Here is an 18982-nt window from a genome sequence, read left to right on the forward strand (position 1 = left end):
AATGTAAACCATTTTTCTTTGGTTTACATTTCTTCATGCTTACCCTACACCTGCACCACTTCATGAATCGCTATATACCTTCATTTGCATGCTTCACTGCTGTGCATGGGGTAATTAGTACACATGCACTGGGAGCTGCGCAGCTCTGGCGTACGCTGGTAGTGCACATGGAAACAGCTTGTACCTGAATCACTCGGCGGCCATATTTGGTGCTAGATCGCCGACGCTACTCCGGCGCCTGGCGCAAGCTTCATGAATCCCGGGGATAGTTTAGTCTTCTGTAATTCTAGACAAGAAGTGCCAATGCATTCTTTCTGTTTCATTATGCCTAGCCAGAAAAATGTGGCTAATACCCTTCCCCTAGTTTTGTCCATCACCAAGAGACCCTGTAATACATGACTATAGGATGACTTCATTACTACTATCTAACTAGGTTTGGGCTCTAGTAACTGATACAAAATTTCTTACCTTTCTTTACTTATCCTGCATAAAAGGTCATCTTTTAACTTGCAACATGGGTGGAATATAATGGGAACATCTTGTTCACTATCTTGTCCTACAGCTTTGGTTATTTTCTCTCTTGCACTGTTTAAAGCATCTAGTTCCCATTGTACCTTTTTAAAGTTTATGTGGGTAATCGGTAAATTCACTAACTCAGGGTTAGTTTCTTCAGTAGATTGCCTTGAGGTGGAAGGTATAGCTTCCTCCCCATAAAACACTGCCACTGCAGATTTGTCTAAGTCTTCCACTGCAAAGGTTAGTGCTAAACAAACCCACTTTCTGCTTTACTTTCTCTCTATCACCACAAGCCTTTTGAGTGCTGTCTTTTCTTTTAGGCTGTTCTTCCACCACAGAGTATACAAGAGCAAAATATATTGTTAGTTTTTGATTCAATGATTCATTGAAATGTATTTCTAGCCCAGAGCCTATGAAGACCATTTAATGGCTGACTTTAATTTAGACCCTGTTGAATTTAACAGATCTTTAAACCACAAATCTTATAGAGACTTAAAACTTAATAAATTATTTACACATCTAATATAATATAGGTTTAGTGTTCCAAAAAAAAAGTGTCCTAAAGTGGAAAAAATACTTCAGTTTTGAATTAACACTAGGTAAATGAACTAATAAGTTCCTAGTATTTAAAGTACCGTTCATTAAACAAACTCACAACACTGCAAAAACACTTGCATTACATATGATAAGGATTCACATCCAACTATGTTTAGTAAATGTTCCTTGGACACGGTCAAGCTTAGCCAGATGTGAAATCCCAACCACATAAAAAGAACTGCAATATTCTGCCATAGGGCAAATACTAGCAGAAAATAACTTTACCATAACAACTCAGTCCCTAGAAGTAAAAGTCCTGAAAAAGTTTTTTATTAAACCATTACTTTTCCTAAGAAAACAGTTCACACGAGAGTCAAAAGAAATGGATGAATCAACAATTACAACTAAATCCTTAAATTGTTGAACTAAGAGGCCCATACAGTTAGTCAAATCATAAGGATATTATTAGTAATGCCAAAATTAATAACTGAGCATTTGTTATTATTAAATTTCATACTCTTGTGTTATACTAAAGTATTGAACTTATACAAATAGTTTTGCAAACATTGATGGTCTATTATATTTGTTATTATACCTCCAGCCTTTAAATCATCAGCAAATTTACTCAAACAGATTTGTTTAGATATTGGACAGTCACTGATAAGCAACCCAAACAACAGAGGTCTAAAAACCAACCTTTGAGGAACACTGCATTTGATAGATATGTATTTTGAGAATTTGTTCTTAATTTTAACTCTACTTTTCTGACTGAACAACCAGTTTATAACCCATCTCTTTAGAAAAACATTAATACCTGTCCTACCCAGTATATCAATGAAAACAGAATGTGGGACAGAATCAAAAGTCTTTGCCAGATCCAAGTAAACCACATCTATAGCTAAACCTTTGTCCAACATTAGATTTTTCAGGTGTAATTCCAAACTGATATATATATATATATATATATATATATATATATATATATATATATATATATATATATATATATCACTACAAAATCTAAACATTTGCTTAAAAGATATGCTTAGTTCTCTCTCACATAACATTTTCCAGAATAGTTGTCAAACTGGTGTATAATTACCAAGAGTATAACCAGCTTTGCTTCTTTCTTGTCTTACTGTTATCTGTCTCTCAGGCTCTGCCTTCACTTGCATTCTGTGATTTACCTTAGCAGTTGTGGATTCATGTTTTTTCTTTTCTACATTATGTCTAGTATTTACCAACATGTCTTTGTTGTGGGGGTCTTTATTCAAATACTCAATTTCTTCTGTCACTGCTTGGTACTAGCATGTAAGTCTCTGTGCAGACTTCTGTCTTATATTTTTTTTTTACTTCAAAGTTCCCTACTGGTTCATCTTCAGTTCCAATCCTGACATATATTTTTTTAATAGTTTTAGGGTTTTTATTCATCTATCATCAGGGCATACTTCTTATAACATTCAGGATCCCTGTTACTGTCTAATCACAAACAAAGTATAGCATTTTTTGTAGCTTTGATGCTAACTCCCTTCTACTGGTTTTCAACGTGTTTCTATGTGAGTGTCATTGTCTTTTCCCTAGTTCTTATAATGAATGAGTATAGCAAACTGCTGTTGTAATGTTTTTTGTTAAGGGTATCTATATGTTACATTGTTTCTATAAATTTCTTCTTATTCAACATTTTCTATAGTGCTTTAAAATTCACAAAATATTTCCTGATATTGCATCTTCAGTCAAATCAGAAGTTATAGCTACAGGATGAAACAATTTTTCCATAACTGTTTCAATTTTTGCATGTTTAAGAGAACATTATTTTCTATCACCATAGATGCATATTACCTTTAGGGCTGGATTTACAAAAGCTTGCACGGAGTTGTAGAGTAGAGTAAGACATCAGACAGCCAATATGTCTTCCGAGCGATCCAGCAACAGCCGGCAGGGGCGTGCAGGAGAGCTTCTAAAGCTACTCTTGCACGGACAGCATCATGGTATGCAGATTACCTCATTTGCTGCTGAAAGCTATGCAAATGAGGTAAATTTCCAATCCAGGAAACACTAACCTGTCTGTGGAAGAGTAGTGTTATTTGCAGAAATGTACTCCGTTGGTAACGGAGTACCGTTCTACAAATTGCTAAACAGAGCTATGACAGCTCCAAATAAAGGATGCATCCAGTTGAGGAAGCATGTCAATGGACAAATATAAGGCCATTGGCATTTTTATATGTTTAAAATGATTAAAATCTATTTTTTTCCCCCGATCTCCGATGTTTAAGCATAGTGCAGCGCTACGCAAATGTGTGGCGCTTACAAAAACAATAAAATAATTTCAAAATAGCCAAAAATAGGCATTTTCACTAAAAAGCTTATCCTGCCATGCAGGTGAATGGCAGGCTGAAGACAACATGGCCACTGAGTAGTGGTTGCTTAGGGGGAAGCTCAATGTGAGAGATGTAACCAAGCATTAGTAGGCAATCCTATGTAAATGAGGATAAGGATAGTGAATCCCAATTTTCCCCAGCAAGTGAGCCATGTCCCAAGAGTGTAAGTGTAGGAGTAGGTGAGTAGTAGAGTAGAAGATAGGTGACATCATGAGGAGGTATGTCAGAAAGGCTGTATGCTTATTGGAGCACAGTGTCCTGTGTTTGCCCTGAGCTGCTCAGGATTGCAAGAGGCGTGTCTACAGTTGTCCTTTCTGAAAACCAGAAACCAAAAGTGTACTCTGTGAAAATATCTGAAATTTCTTGCAAATGGGCACAGAACGTGTGCACGAGTGTGCGCCTGTGTGCACGCGTGTGCGCACGTGTTTGCTCTTGTTTGCTCGGCGCTGCCCTGGGCGGAAACAGAAAGGGAAAAGGAAGGAAAAGAAGTAGTAGGAAGTTAACCAATGAGAACTAGCAGAGCTGCCAGGTGAAATATATCAGAATCAGCCAATTGCACAGGCAGCAGACTAGCCCAGCCCAGCCCAGCACTTTAAACTCTGCAAACAGCATTCTTCCCTGTTTTTTCCCAAGAACTCTGCAACACTGCAGTATACAAAGAGGGAAAGCTTAAAAACTTTAATGTCAGGCAAAATGTTAGGGGCTGCTCTTGCTACCATAAACCAACATGTGCAAGGTGCTGAGGGTGGTGATGTTGTGAACGTTGCGGAGCAACCCACAGTGAGGAGAAGGAGAAGAGTGTACAGACCCAGGGTAACCTACCAGGGGCTACATGAGCTGGAGATAGTGGAGCGCTATAGGGTGGACAGAGACCTCCTGGAGCAAATTGTTGAGCTGTGCCAGCCACACCTCACACACAGAACCAACAGAGGGGAACCCATCCCAGTGGATACCAAGGTATGTGTTGGCCTAAGAATACTAGCTACAGGCACCTTCCAGAGACCAACTGGTGATATGATGGGGATTTCACAGGCATCAGCATCCAGGGTACTGCACCAGTTCCTGGATGCCATGTCAACACATGTCGGTGAGCACGTATATTTCCCCAATTCCTGTGAGGCATTGGCCAGCAATATGCGTCTTTTCCACCAAATAGCAGAATACCCTGAGGTAGTGGGTGCAATAGACTGCACACACATACACATCAAAGCACCACCAGGTGAGCAGGGTAGGGTCTACATCAACCGCAAGGGCTTCCTCTCCATCAACTGCCAGGTCATGTGCGATGCCCAGGGCATAATAATGAATGTGTGTGCTGGCTGCCCTGGAAGCTATCACGATTCCCACATCTGGCATCTGACGCAGCTGTACCATACATTTGCCAATGGTGACATCCCTGACGGTCACCTAGTGGGGGATGCTGGATATGCACTGGAGCCGTGGCTGATGACACCCATCAGAAATGCACACACACCTGAACAAGAACTCCATAATGAGGCACACGCACAAACAGGAAACATTATTGAGCGTGTGTTTGGGATGCTCAAGTCACGGTTCCGGTGCCTGGACACATCTGGTGGAGCCTTGCAGTACTCACCAACTACATGTACCCAAATTATCATGGTATGTGCCATGCTACACAATATGATCCTGTGAAAACAGCTGCAGCAGGAACAGCATGGGGCAGGGCCAAACAGCCCCCCACCATTGCCAAGGCCTGCACAGGCACAGCGTGACTTGGAGGAGGAACAACCTGAGCCTGCCCCAGTAGGCAGAAGGAGGAGTGCCCAGTATGCCCTGGCCTTGGCAAAGAGGCAACGCATAACACATACACTGACTCAGTAGGAACCCTGGAAATGACACCTCTCTCTGACACGCACATACAGTAAAAGGGATGCCTAACTTGACACTGCCTGTTTTCAAACATGTATAGGGAGCGTACTATGTGCATCCGACATAGGCAGCCCTGCAGCACCACCTGAGGCATGAGTGCCCTATTTTAAGCAATATAAAGCACAGCTAAGCATATTTTACCAGTATTGAGCATATTTAAATACAATTTCGCATAGCTGTTCACCGCACTAACCAGCGCAATGTCAGGCAACGTTGAGCAATGTTGAGCAATGTTGGGCAAAGTTGGGCAAAGTCGGGCAAGGTTGGGCAAAGTTGAGAAAAGTCGGGTAAACATGCTCACACCTGCTTTACTGTTCCTTAAGCAGTCTGGTCTGCCATGCAGGAAAATAAAAAGCAGTGACAGGGCTTGAACTCAGGATACTGTGCACTATAGTCACAGTACTGAACCACTAAGCCATGACAGCATTTCACTGGCACAGACACAACTTAACTCACTCACACATACCAGTTTGGGGGGGGGGTCACATAACTAACAGTCACAGCCAGCAGGACAAATGTAGACAAATGCAAACACAAACAAATGCTGTATCATGCCCTCTGAAGAGGCATATGAGTAACATCACCCCAGGCCTATGCAGACAGATAACAGCAGGCCAGGCAGTGTGATGTGGGTTGGGTAGGCTATGAAGTCACAAACTAATATGCGTGTAATTGGAAGCTAAGGTCTGTAGTGCAGTGGTATGCCTCAAGCCAGTACGATAGGCAACAGTACAGACTGAAATGGAGTACCTGACATAGCAGTGCAGGCCTAGCAAATGTGTATAAGTGTCAGGTGAACCCTTCATCCTATGTACACCCACAGTAACAATCAGGTGTACCCCCCGGGTAGAAATGTACAAATAATAGCTGTCCCCACTGTATGTAGAATGACTCATGGAAGCGCTGCAGGCACACTGTGCTTCCTGTCGATGTACAACACAAAGGTGAGCCCTGAAGTAAAAACCAACTTGATTTTCACACACATATAGTATATATGCTCATACTGGGCATGCTCACACACTTAAACAAATTTAGCAAATTTCAGTCAGCAACATACTGAAAGGTCATACTGGACATGCTCACACACTTAGGCCATGTCTGAGTACAGCAGTGGGCCACACATATCTGGCAGTTGCAGTTCTTACTCCAGGCACTTGTCACTATTCACCAATCCTGCCTTGTGCACACACTGATATGAAAACAGACCCATATAATATATTGGAGACCTGTCATAATCAAACTATGTACTCCAAGTACTTAAGTTGTTTAAAGAAAGTGAAAAACCAAAGAAGATCAATAGTACTACAATCAGTATCATCAAGAAACAATGAGCACTCCTAACATTATCCAAGCCATGGTCAAAGAGTCCATAGAGAACCATGAAGCTTTCTTTCGCTATGTCATAAATATCAGTGTAAACTCATATATGTTCTGAGTCAGTGCAAACTGTAAATGAATACATGTACATGACTGACATTGCCAACATCTTGTCAGACAGGTTCATACATATTTATCCCCTTCTCACTGACAAAAGGGCCCATTATCATACCTGGAGATTGTGAAAACCCAGAAATCACATGTACAATGGTTAAACAGCTCTTTCCAAACCTAAAAACATGACGTGTATGGAATAATATGGTTTCCCTGGCTGTGTCATATGTGAACTCCAAAACAAACAGACCCTGCACCTGAACAGTCTGTTGAGACTCACCGTCTGTACAGGATATGAAACTGTTGAATGGGTTACAGCAATGTTTGGCACACTCCACAAGTGTTGGTGCACAACAGACCATGGGTACTATTGTCTTATAAGCCTAATAAGCCTGATGTGCAAGGCCATGGAGTCCATCATTATGGAACTCATAAACAGAGCTATTGAGAGCCTACAAACACCCAACCCTACCCATTTTGGTTTGGTCTAGCAGGTTTAGACAGTTTTCAAGGCAGTCACCCAGGACATGCATCAGTTTTCAAGGCAGTCACCCAGGACATGCATCAATTAAATGAGCTACACATGGCCTACATAGACCTTGAAAAGCCCTTTTCCAACATCCCACACACATGTCATATCTACAAAATCAACAGCCTGTGCATAAACACGTATGTCATCTGATGGCTTGCCAACTGGGGCACAGATAGATCCCACAAGGTAAGAATTGTGGTCTCCTGTTCAAGCTTGTAACAACTGCTGTCCCCCATGGCTCAGTCCTGGGACCCCTCCTGTCTGGTGTATACTTTTCAGAAATACAGACAAACATGAGGGTTATGTTTAGCAAGGTTTGTGGATGACTGCAAAAAGGTTGTCATAATCGATGTTTGGGACAACAAAGACATCCTTAAAAGGGTCTCAGTCAGACAGATGTGGTGTCACACGTATGGGCTTGAGCTACAGTCATACAAATACCACATAGGTGCCAACACCCTAAATATGGAGGTAATAATAAGGGATCTATGGACACATGGATAGTCATCACTACTTCCAGAAACACATTCACAAAGTGGTTAGAAAATTATGCTATATGTTCCAACAAACTGCCAAGGTCTTTGCATGTAGATCAAAGGAGGTTCCCTCTACTCATCAGTCATCAGACCCATCATAGAGTACCACAACACACTTGGGTTGAATCTGACTAGGCACCTTCAGCAGCTGGAAAGACCACTGATGTACCTCAACAAGAGCATTACTGGCCTCAAACAGTTGCCCCATGCAACAAGACTGAATTTAACTCAATCTGTACTCTGTTGCATACTGTCTACTCAGGTGATCTCTACCCAACAGACAGGTCCATGTCTAATGCAGAACGGATGTACATGTGCTATCTGAAGTAACCCCAAGCTCACTGTACTACATGCTCTAGGGATATCATCATCACAACAATAAATAGAACATGTTGGAGGGATACATTAATAACTCACAGACTTCCCTTTCTTTGGAAAAGGCTCTCTCCCAACCTACATTAAGCTGAGTCCCTCACTGACACTCTTCCAGAGGAGCCTTGATGAGTGTATGTGAAATTGAACTGTCACACCATGGATCACTTCATCAGCTCTACTACACAGAGGCCTAGGGAACAAACTCCATGGGTAGTGATAGCTGCACACTCTGACCATACTAAGATATGCCTTCAGGCAGATAGCCTATTACCTACCTATGTACGTATATATATATATATATATATATATATCCAGGACTGTCCCACCCAGCACACATCCCAATGGCACAAAAGACATGAGGAGCACATCTCACCCAGTGTACATAACAGCCACCAGTATCTGTAAGCATTACAGTGTATGTGGTCCATGTGCTTGCTGTACAACATGACGGTACAATGAAGTACATATCTACTATCTGTAGACATGTACCTGTCACATAGTCTACTACATACCTATGAACCTATCTTCAATAAGGCATATGTTAGCCTAGGCAAGTTGTGCAGCTTTCACCACCCCATTGTTTAGTCTCCCAAGCCTTCATTCTAATAGTTAGTACCCTAAGCCCCTTTCTAGCGGGGCTGCTGATGTGATGCCTGGCGTGAATTGTCTGTTTCCCATCCAGTCATCAAGGTTCCTATTGAAGAGTTTCAGCGAGGGGCTCTGTCTGATGTACATTGGGACTCTGTTCCACAGTAAGGCAAGTGTCTGGGATGGTACTCTATCCCACCAGCATGTTGTATTCATTGTTATGATGAGGTTCATATCCCTGGAGTGTGTAGGGCGACTTATTTTGTTATCTGTAGATGGAGCATGCTCAGCAGTTATGTGTTGGACATGGCTCTGTATGTTAGGCAGAATGTGCCTCTGAGTAGGCGGTACACAACGAAGAACAGATTTAGTTTTACCAGTTGTGTTGCATAACACAACTGTTTAAGGCCAGTAATCCTCTTGGTGAGGTACCTCTGTGGTCTCTACAGCTGCTGGATATGCGTAGCCGAGTACATCCAAAATGGTGCATTGTACTCAATGATGGGTCTGATGACTTAAGAGTAGAGGGCCACCACTATCTCTTCGGTCCTGATGCAAACCCTTTGTTGATTAGGTGGGCCACATAGGATTCCCAATCACTTTGGCAACATGGTTGTCAAAGGAAAGATGACTATCTATTTGTGTCCCCAGATCCCTTATTACCTTGTCAGTTTTAAGGGGGTAACACCTATGTGTTAGTTTGTGTGTACTTTGTTTTCACCAAAGGGGATCACTATGCATTCCTCCACATTGAGCTTGAGGCCATGATTCTGACACCACACATCTGTCTCATAGAGTCCCTTCTGGAGAATATTTGTGTCATCCGGGGAACCTATTATGGCAAACATTTTACAGTTCCCAGCAAACTTAGTCAACCACAACCCTTATGTGTTGGCATGTAACATTTGAGAAGTCTATACCAAACAGGAGGGACCCCAGGACCGAACTCTGGGGGCCACCAGTTGTTACCGGTGTAGAGTCTGACATGTAGCCAGCAACTCTTAGTTTGTGGAATCTATCTGTGAGCCAGTTTGCAATCCATCTTGTGATGTATGGATTCATGCCCAGGTTGGTGAGTTCATCTATGATACCTGACTGGGGAATGGTGTCAAAGGCTGTAATGAGGTATAGGTAGGCTCATTTCAATCATCTGTAGCCTGGGTAACGGTCTCAAAGAAATCCACCCAGTTCAGGAGGAGTGATCTGCATATGATGAAGCCAAACTGTGTCTGCTCAACTGTGTGAAGGTTCACAATCTCTTTATTGTTGACTTCCATTATGATTGGCTCTATTGCCTTAAAGAGCAGACTCGTCAGGCTCATAGAGCATGAATGCCAAGGGATTTTTGTGGCCCCACCCATGTGGAGTGTGAAGAACATTGCTGTGCAACATTCTATGGGTACATATCCTGTAGAGAGCATGTAGAGAGAGGTGTAGGTATCCTTGATGAATATGGATACATCCCCACTCTATGTGCTATGATCCAGGTCCTGATGCTGGAAGGTATGGAATGAGTAGTATCCTGGTAGTGCTGGTGTGCTCTCTGGAACCTTGAACTAGGTTTCTGTTACTGCACAGATATCAATATTCTCCATACTGAGATGTGCCTCGAGTGTGTGCATCTGGAGGCTGAGACTTCTGGCAATGAGTAGCATTTAGCTAATTTTGTGGTTATTTGTGTTGGTTATGGAGTTTGGTTTGTCCTGAGTGACCTGTTCCACACCTGGAGTCAACGGCTCATTGGTCCCATCTGACCATAAGCTATTTACACTACATAGCCACATTCTGGACCCCCCCCCCCATTAAGGAAACCATGTTAAAAAATGTCTCCAAAGCCAACTTCATGCTTCTTAAGACAGAAGTGCTGAACTTCAGGACACCCATGCAGATGGACAATACTGTTAAGACTACTGAATCCTTCACAATTGCACTTTATAAGCACTTACATGAATGTATGCATCGTGCTATCCCAAACAGAACCAAGATGCTATCTTCCAAGAAAAGGAAGCCAATCTGGTGGTCCCCTGCCATAAACAAACTGCACAACAGAAGGAAGAAACTGTTGCAAAAGAGGGTAAAATCCTATGAGTGGAGGAGCTCCCTGGTCAGCCTCTGGAAGAAGCTGTGATCCCTAACAAAATCCTCCAAAGCTAGTTATGAAAACAAAGTCAACACTGATTCTAAAGACAACCACAAAGCATTCTATAGCTATGTCAAGAATCTCAATGGCAACACTCAGGTCTGCTCTGAGTTACAGCACAATGGCACTAAATATACAGACCCAACTGATATTGCCAACAGCCTGGCAGATAGGATCAGTGCTAACTTTACCCCCCTCTCACCCATGAAAGAGCACATCTATATACTGGAAGAATGCAAAGTTGCTGTCATCATGACTGCACAGGTTAAAAACACTCTCCAAAGCCAGGAACACAGCATCCATGGGACCAGATTACATCCCAGGGTGCATTCTACATGAACCACAGAATGAACTGGCATCACACCTACATACCATGTTCAGTCATAGCCTCACCTCAGGCTTTGTGCCTGCTGAATGGTGCACAGCAACGGTTATCCCACTACACAAGGGGGGAGCCACCATGATCCCCGGGAACTAGCGCCCCATTAGCCTGATGAGCCTGGTCTGCAAGGCCATGGAATGTATTATCATGGAACTTATAAACAAAGACATTGGTAATCTCCAAAGTCTGGACCACAACCATTTTGGGTTTGTAAAAGGCAGATCATGTCTCCTAAACCTGAAAGACTTCTTTGAAGCAGTCACCAAAGCTGTAGACAAGGTTAAGGTGGTTCACACAGCCTATCTATATCTTGCCACAGCTTTCGACACCATCCTCCACTCTGGATAAACCCATTAAACTAGATATAAATCCCTATGTCACAAGATGGTTGCCAACTGGCTGACTGACACAACCCACGCTGTGAAAGTAGCAGACTCGAAGTCCGACTTTGGACCAGTGACAAGTGGAATACCACTGGGTTCAGTCCTGGGTCCTGTCCTATTTGGTATGTACTTCCCTGAAGTACAGGTTAACATGGAAGGTCTCTGGCTAATGAAGTTCCCAGATGACTGCAAACTAGGAGCCATAATCGAGACTACTAACAATGTGATGTCCTACAAAAGGGCCTCACTGAGACAGATGCCTGGTGTCAAAGCCATGGCCTCAAGCTCAATGCCAAAATGTGCATTGTCATCCACTTTTGTAAAAAACACTGTACCCATGAACTACAACATAGGTGGTAGTATACTTAACACTGAAAGTGTGATAGGATACCTTGGGACACAGGTGGACAGTAGACTCTCCTTTGAAAATCACATTGCCACAGTAGTCAGGAAATCCTTTTACGGGGCACACCTCATCACAAAAGGTGTCTCATGCAGAATAAAAGAGGTCATTATTCCCCTCTACTCATCACTCATTAGATCCATTATAGAGTACAACGCCCCTTTTGCTATGTACCTCACAAGACATCTACAACAACTGGAAAGTCTGCAGAAATACCTCACAAAGAGGATTAGTGGCCTCAAATACATGCCATACACAGACTCTGTCACATATCGCCTACTCAGAGGTGATCTCTGCCTAACATACAAAGCTATGTCAAACACAGAGCTGTTGGACATGCTCCACTTAAAGAAATCCCAATCCCTCCGAGTGTCGGCCTCAAAACCCAGACTGAAATACTAAAGGAGGGGGTGTATCCATTTTCATAAAGGATACCCACACCTCCAGGTTAGTGGCACATCACAAGGCCTTGGAGACCATGCAAGTGCAACTAACATTGGGCAAAGCTGCTTATCAGATTGCAGCCTGCTGTAGATCACATACCTTGTCTCAGGACCCTAATTCAGTATTCCTGAGAACACTGGGAAATATAAAGGTCCTACCAAACACCATGATATGAGGAGATTTCAACTACACAAAACATTGACTGGGAGAATTACTCAAGTACAAATCCTTTGCCCAATGCTTCCTAGAGTTTATAAACTCAAATGGCCTGGAGCAGCTGGTCACCACTCCCACTAGAGGTGACAACATACTGAACCTGATCATCACCAACATGGGGGATCAGTGTTCCACACCAGAGGTAAACCCCTCGCTGGTAATATCAGATCATGAAGTAATCACACTGGACATCCACATTCTGACCCCCCCCAGTCAACAAAACCACTGTGAAAAACTTTTCAAAACTTCTCAAGACCGAAGTGGAAAGTTTCAAAGCCCCCTTGCTACAGGATAATGCTATCCAATCTGCAGAATCATTTACAAGTGTATTCTATGAGCATCTACAGGGATGCATGGATCGAGCCATCCCAATTAAAACCAAGGCTCACTCCTCCAAAAAGAAGAAACCAATCTGGTGGTCCTTGCCCATAAATAAGCTATACAACAGAAGGAGGAAACTAACACGATAGAGCAAAATTCCAAAAAGGAAAGGCATCACTGATCATTATTAGCAAGAAACTACGATTGCTCATAAAATAATCCAAGTCCAGTTTCTAAAGAAAAATTTCCAAGGAATCTAAAGCTAACTACAAAGCCTTCTTTAGCTATATCAAACATTTAGGTGGCAACTCTCAGATATGCTTTCAGCTACTGCAAAATGGCAAAAAATACACTAAACCAACTGACATTGCCAACATCCTGGTGGACAAGTTCAGTGTAAACTTCACCCCCCTCACCCCCAAAAGGGCCCGTGTCCATCCCAGAAGAATGCAGAGCCCCAGACTTCATGGACATGCAGGTAAAAACAGCCCTCTCCAAAGCTAAGAACACAGCATCAATGGGACTGGATGGTGTCCCAGGCTGCGTCTTACACGAGTTCCAAAAGGAACTAAACCCTCACCTACATTCACTGTTCAGACTCAACCTTACCACAGGCTATGTACCCAAAGAATGGTGTATAGCAACAGTCATCCAGCTCCACAAAGGTGGTGCCACAACAGAACCTGGGAACTATCGCCCTATAAGCCTGACCAGCCTGGTCTGCAAAGCTATGGAGCGAATTATCATGGAACTCATAAAAAGAGACATTGGGAACCTCCAAATACTGGACCCTACCCAATTTCGCTTTGTTAAAGGCAGATCCTGCCTCCTAAACCTAGTTGACTTCTTTGAAACAGTTACCAAGGCCATAGATGAAGGGAAGGTAGTCCACACAGCCTACTTGGACCTCACTAAGGCCTTTGACACCATTCCCCACTCTGGCATCATAGACAAGCTTACCAGCTTGAACATTAATCCCTATGTCCATGAGATGGGTGGCCAACTGGCTCATGGATAGAACACACATGGTCAGAGTTGCAGGTGCCATGTCCGACTCTAAACCAGTCACAAGTGGCATCCCACAGGTCTCGGTCCTGGGACCCCTCCTGATCAGTATATACGTCTCTGAGGTACAGGCAAGCATGGGAGGAGTTCCCAGATGACTGTAAACTGGGAGCCATAATCGACTCTCTGGCTGACACAGACATCCTCCAGAAAGGTCTTACAGAGACAGATAGCTGGTGTCAAAACCATGGCCTCAAGCTGAAAGGCAAAAAAATGCATAGTCATCCCCTTTGGAAAAAACAAAGTGCCCACGAATTACCACATAGGTGGTAATCCACTAGGTATGGAAAATGTAATTAGGGACTTGGGGACCCAGGTAGATAGTAACCTCTCCTTTGATAATCACATTGGCAAAGTGGTTAGTTATTCCTTCCATGTAGCCCACCTAATCACGAAAGGGTTCACCTCTAGATCAAGATAGGTCATTGTGCCCCTCTACTCATCACTCATTAGGCCCATAATAGAGTACAATGCCCCATTTGGTATGTACCTTAATTGGCACATGCAACAGCTGGTAAGACCACAGAAGTACTTCACCAAGAGGATCATGGGCCTCAAAGAGATGCCCTATGCAGCTCGACTAAAGAAACTCCAGCTCTACTCGGTTGCTTACTGCCTGCTCAGATGTGATCTATGCCTGACGCATAAGGCCATGTCCAACCCGGAATTAATGGACATGCTCCACCTCAAGAAAAACAAATCTCTTAGAGCCACATGCTCCAGTGAATTAAACCTCAGCAAAGCAATAAACAGGACATGCTGGAGGGATAGATTCCTGTCCCAGAGACTTCCCTCACTCTGGAATAGAATCCCAGTTGATGTTAGGCAGAGCCCCTTGCAGACTCTCTTCAAGAGGAATCTTGATGAGTAGATGGGAAATTGTAAATTTACCCCTGGGATCACTTCAGTGGCCCTGCTAGACAGAGGCCCAGGAAACTAATTTAAAAGGGAGGCGAAAGCCAACACATTCTGGCTAGGCTTATAAATGCCCTTGGGCAGATAGCCTAGTACCTACCTATGAACCTATGAACCTAGGGACCTAAACCTTGTCACCACAATAAACAGAACATGCCGGAGGGATAGATTCCTGTCCCACAGACTTCACATATTCCAGAGTAGACTACCTATCTATATCAAACAAAGCTCCTCATTAGCACTCTTCAAGGAAAATCTTGATTACTGGATGGGAAATAGAAAATTCACCCTGGGGATCACTTCTGTGTCTCTACACAACAGTGACACAGGAAAATAAATTTCTTGGGTTGCAAAGGCCAGGGTACCTTTTTGGCTGGTCTTGTATAGGCCCCAGGGCCGATAGACTAGTACCTACCTATGAAGCTATGAACCTTTGAGCCTTGCCTAAAAAAGGTAATATGGGGACAGCACGAGCCTTGGCCAGTATTCAGAAGCATAGGGGCAACAGGTGCAAACCATCTGTAGTGAAGCAACAAGGCTTGTCTATCATGTCATCACAGGCAGACAGAGACTGGATCCCCTTTGAATGACACCAGAAGCTCAGCCAATTGTTGAAGTTTATCATCTTTCTGTTATATTGCAGTATCATGTAGGTGAAGGTAAGATGCTAGTCAAGGTTTGACCCTGTGTGTGCCAGCATGTGGTGCATCAACACATATATGATATGGTCATGGCCTATGCATACAATACACTCACAATACACCTAGTATGATAAGCCTGCTGAGGTTAGCAAATGTGAAAAAAACCTTTGTGCAAACTGTCAGCAAGTAATGTCTGTATTGCACCCTGTAACTCCATATTGCTTGCTGAAGTGTAAAGACGTACTTAGTTTGGATTAAGAACACCGCACTTGCCAACTGTGTTTGTCTCCCTGGGGAGGAGTAACCTTTTTGGAGACTACTCAAACACCTTAAAAGTGGTATACTCATCTTTGTCAAGTCCGATGATGTCACCATCCTACAAATATACCTGTGGAAAAGTGAAATCCCAATAATGTGTATAGTGCATCGTGTAAATGCATACTGTTGTCGTATCGTAATGTCCTTAGGAAGGGGTTGGAATCCTGCACTTGCCAACTATGTGTGTCTCCCTGGGGAGGAGCAACCTTTTTTGGAGACCACTCAAACACCTTAAAAGTGGTATACTCATCTTTGTCAAGTCCGATGATGTCACCATCCTACAAATATACCTGTGGAAAGATGAAATCCCAGTAATGTGTATAGTGTGTCGTGTAAATGCATACTGCTGTAGTATCATAATGTAGTTAGGAAAGAGTTTGAATCTTGCACTTGCTGACTGTTTGTGTGTGTCTGTGTTCCAGGTGTGTGACACTGTTGGCCAATGTGGAGTGGGTTTTGATTTTTATAGTGTATGACATATCACAATGTCAACTGTATTTGCATTACAGATGTAAGGTAGCTGTGGGGCAAATCCATATACATACATGTGACCTCAAGTATTTCATAGGTGGGTACTCTGCTTTCTCCATGAACGCATGTGTTATCTTTGCCAGAGCGTGCTGGCACTTTCCAGACCTTAGGTCACTTCTGTATGCTTGTGAAAAGCTTAGCCATTGCAGTGATCCCTGGGCTATGGCTTCCATTTCACATCCACTCATCACGGTTTCTATTTAAGAGTGTGAGTGAGGGTTTATGCTTGTGGTATATTTGAAACCTGTTCCAAAGCAAGCAAAGTCTGGCAAAGATGACTAATCATTATAGGTGTGCAACAACCTCTGTGGATCTGCATGCAAACCCTTTATTGCTTATTTGCTCCACAGAGGGATTTCCAAAACTCTTTGGTAATGTGATTATCAAATGAGAGATTTCTTAACACATGGCTCTATGTATACATTAGTACCTGTTCCACATTTTGGGGGCTACTACCTATGTGGTACTCTGGGGATACTTTGTTTTCTAAAAGTGGATAACTATGCTTTCTTAGGCTTATAGCTTTACAGCCTGAGTTTGACACCAGGTATCTATCTTTGGAGGATGTGTGTGTTATCTGGAGAATAAAGTATAGCCTACAGTATGCATTTTCATCAAACATGGGCAGACATATCCCTACTGTGTTTGCTTGTACCTAAGAAAGCTATATGCCAAATAGGAGTGGTCCCAGGACTGAGTGCAGGTGAATACCACTTGTTACTGGCATAGAATAGTACATGGAGGCTGCAAATGTTGCAGTGTGACCTACATCTGTGCGTCAGTTATCAAGCCATCATCTAACAATCGTTTATGGTCAGTCTGTTGAGGTTATGTCTAATACCAGTATGTGGGATGGGTATGATTTGCTGGTGAGCTATAGCTTGGCTGTGTTGACCTCCCTCACCTATAGCCTTGTTGACTGGCTTGAAATCTGCTAGGTGTAGTAGCCATGATCTGGCCTTTAGAAAACCTAAGTGGGTATGGTGTAATGTTTGCAAGTTCATAATGTCTCTGTTAATGAGTTCCATAATGCTGTGCTCCATAGCCTTCCAGATAACATTGGTCTGGCTTATAGGGTGAGAGTTTCCAGGACCAGTTGTAGTTCTACTCTTAATCAATTTATGTTAACATTTGCACTGGGTGTGATGAGGGTGGACAGGTTTAAGAATAAGTATATTAGAGGGTCCGGTCAGGTTTGAAGGTTAGTAGACCATGCCAGATATGCAGGATTAAGTTGGTTTGTACATGTGCTGAGGAGGGATGCAGAGTATATTGTGAAATAGATGCTAAGGATGAAGCCGCCAGGTAACAGGAAAAGAGGAATGCCTAAGATGAGGTTTATGGCTGTGGTGAGAGAGGACATGCAGGTGGATGGTGTGACAGTGCAAGATGCAGAGGGCAGGAAGACATGGAAATAGATGATGCACTGTGGTGACCCCTAATGGGAGCATCCGAAAGGAGAAGAAGACATTGTAGCTCAACTCTTGTGGACTGTGAACACCATTACCGTACATCATTCCACATGTATGTAACCTGTATAGAAGCTCCATCTGGACAGAGCATTTAGGAGAGTGGTGACTTCATATGTCAGCTTGTGTATGACACAGCCAGGGACACTGTCCAGTACCATTGCCACAGTGGTGTGGACCTTGTTAAAGAGATGTTTTAAGTAGAGTGTCTGAATCATCAGGTATTATGTTCTGCAGGTCTGGAAATGTGGCTCTTGTATAGAGACAGGGTGGTGAAATCCGCATTCAAACTGTCTGACAAGGAATTGGTAATGTCAGTCAATAAGTGTACTTTGTGACCATTTACATTAACTGTGACCCAATCTGAGACTTCCCCTGTAGATTATGAACAACAGTAAAGACAGCTTTAGTGTTGTCTTTGGAATCGTTGCCATTTTGTATTTTGAAGCGTGCCTTGTATGTTTATTGAGGGATTGAATTTTCCAAATGATACTGACCAGAGAGGTTATCCCTTCTTGGTATGTAACTCTTTTTTTGGTATAACATCACACCTTCTATTATATATTTAGTTTCTGGCAGGGTCCATGAGACTAATGCACGTTTACTGTATAAGTGAGAATTTCTTGTGTTTATGATAGCACAGTCCATGCAACCCTGTAGGTGAACAGTGTGCATGATTATGCAGCTGGGACACTGTTAACCTTAGTAATGCAAACCAATGAAAGATAGGAACAACAGCATCACCCACAGCACAGTGTCAACCCGTGTCATACACACACATGCGTACTCAAGTTCCAAAACATGTGTAGTACAATGCATACTGGCCACCAATAGAAACTATGGAGTGTTAACACTGGCCAGTACAGGGCATGTCACCCTGCCCATGTGTCCAATATGCATGTACATGCAGACAGTGCACTTTCACCATGTTCAAAAATGTACACCTGAAAATCTGTGCTGTACACACC

This window comes from Protopterus annectens, chromosome 2.part2 (genome assembly GCF_019279795.1).
Source record: "Protopterus annectens isolate FY-2018-M chromosome 2.part2, PAN1.0, whole genome shotgun sequence".
NCBI lineage: Eukaryota > Metazoa > Chordata > Ceratodontiformes > Protopteridae > Protopterus > Protopterus annectens.